The sequence below is a fragment of the Pristiophorus japonicus genome, chromosome 3, assembly GCF_044704955.1.
Source record: "Pristiophorus japonicus isolate sPriJap1 chromosome 3, sPriJap1.hap1, whole genome shotgun sequence".
Lineage (NCBI taxonomy): Eukaryota > Metazoa > Chordata > Chondrichthyes > Pristiophoridae > Pristiophorus > Pristiophorus japonicus.
In genome coordinates this window covers 63,276,005-63,278,291 of record NC_091979.1, presented here as the reverse complement: position 1 = coordinate 63,278,291, position 2,287 = coordinate 63,276,005, and the positions used below count along the sequence as shown (strand labels likewise).

At 46.7% G+C, this 2,287-nt stretch overlaps 1 pseudogene; it reads right to left on the bottom strand.

Annotated features, from left to right (window-relative positions):
* Positions 1 to 604: 604 nt before the first annotated feature.
* LOC139260637 (U2 spliceosomal RNA) lies at positions 605 to 843 on the bottom strand (annotated as a pseudogene).
* Between the last annotated feature and the right edge of the window lie 1,444 nt (positions 844 to 2,287).

Genomic DNA, 2,287 nt, shown 5'->3' with positions numbered 1-2,287 from the left:
GTAAATCATTCAGATATAATGCAAAACTGTAAAGATTCAAGAAAAGTTCTAAGAAACTTTGAAGAATGAGATAGCTCCAAGAATAAATCCAATATCTTTGTGAAATTACACAAAGAGCCTGATATCTCCGGAAAACCATATGATGAGTGGAAACTGACCAACACACCTCTGAAACGTTTGGTACGAGCCTGTGATGCATCGTCGTATGGGGTCGGGTGTGTATTGCAACAAGCTAATGAAGTTAGGAAATTGCAATCGGTTGCTTATGCATCCAGAAGTCTGTCTAAGACCGAGAGAGCCCACAGTATGATCGAAAAAGAAGCGTTAACGTGTGTTTACAGGGTAAAGAAAATGCATCAATACCTGTTCGGGCTCAAATTTGAATTGGAAACCGACCATAAGCTGCTTATATCTCTCTTTTCTGAAAATAAGTGGATAAATACGAATGCATCGGCCCGCATCCAGAGAGGGGCGCTCGCATTTTTTTTTTTTTTTGAAATTCGTAGCCAATCGTTCCAATTCTTTGTCAAATCACAAACGCCAGAGGTCACCTTGCACACGCCAAGGATCACTCTGCGCCAATGCTCTTAGCCAAAAGGCCTAGAGCCACTGCACCGTTCCTGGAAGTACTGCAATACCAGGTTCGTGCCATGGAGGTGGATGGGTCAGGTCCCCCACACACCTCCGTGGAGGTGGGTGGGTCAAGCCACCCCACCCACCTCCTGTTTCCAAAAAAGCAAGCATATACCTTCCTGATCCAGGGAGAACCACCCGGAGGTCATGGTGGCTACTCCCCTGTCAGGTCAGTTACGCATGATCTTAGCCAAAAGGCCGAGGGGCGCTCGCATTGTCCGCATACAACTATGCCATCCGGCTCAGGCCAGGCACAGAAAACTGTGCCGAAGCTCTCAGTAGGCTACCATTGCCCACCACCGGGGTGGAGATGGCACAGCCTGAAGATTTAGTTGTGGTAATGGAAGCATTCGAGAGTGAGCAATCATCTGTTATTACCCGACAGATTAGAACCTGGATGAGCCAGGACCCCTTGTGAGGACCTGTATATAAGAAGGCCTCTCAGGCTGGAGAGGCACTCTGAAATCTGTAATAAAGGACTATGGTCACACTTACTTTGAGCTTAGAAACATAGAAACATAGAAAATAGGTGCAGGAGTAGGCCACTCGGCCCTTCGAGCCTGCACCGCCATTCAATGAGTTCATGGCTGAACATGCAACTTCAGTACCCCATTCCTGCTTTCTCGCCATACCCCTTGATCCCCCTAGTAGTAAGGACTACATCTAACTCCTTTTTGAATATATTTAGTGAATTGGCCTCAACAACTTTCTGTGGTAGAGAATTCCACAGGTTCACCACTCTCTGGGTGAATAAGTTTCTCCTCATCTCGGTCCTAAATGGCTTACCCTTTATCCTTAGACTATGACCCCTGGTTCTGGACTTCCCCAACATTAATAAGAACATAAGAACATAAGAACATAAGAATTAGGAACAGGAGTAGGTCATCTAGCCCCTCGAGCCTGCTCCGCCATTCAACAAGATCATGGCTGATCTGGCCGTGGACTCAGCTCCACTTACCCGCCCGCTCCCCATAACCCTTAATTTCCTTATTGGTTAAAAATCTATCTATCTGTGATTTGAATATATTAAATGAGCTAGACTCAACTGCTTCCTTGGGCAGAGAATGCCACAGATTCACAACCGTCTGGGAGAAGAAATTCCTTCTCAATTCGGTTTTAAATTGGCTCCTCGTATTTTGAGGCTGTGCCCCCTAGTTCTATTCTCCCCGACCAGTGGAAACAACCTCTCTGCCTCTATCTTGTCTATCCCTTTCATTATTTTCAATGGTTCTATAAGATCACCCCTCATCCTTCTGAACTCCAACGAGTAAAGACCCAGTCTACTCAATCTATCATCATAAGGTAACCCCCTCATCTCCGGAATCAACCTAGTGAATCGTCTCTGTACCCCCTCCAATGCTAGTATATCCTTCCTTAAGTAAGGTGACCAAAACTGCACGCAGTACTCCAGGTGCAGCCTCACCAATACCTTATACAGTTGCAGCAAGACCTCCCTGCTTTTGTACTCCATCCCTCTCCCAATGAAGGCCAACATTCCATTCGCTTTCCTGATTACCTGCTGCACCTGCAAACTAACTTTTTGGGATTCATGCACAAGGAAACTTGGGGGGTGTCAGGACCACCCTCCGGGAGCTGCCTGTCTTTTACAGGGACCTCATCAGGGTCTGGAACAAAGTCTCCACCAAGCGCAGCT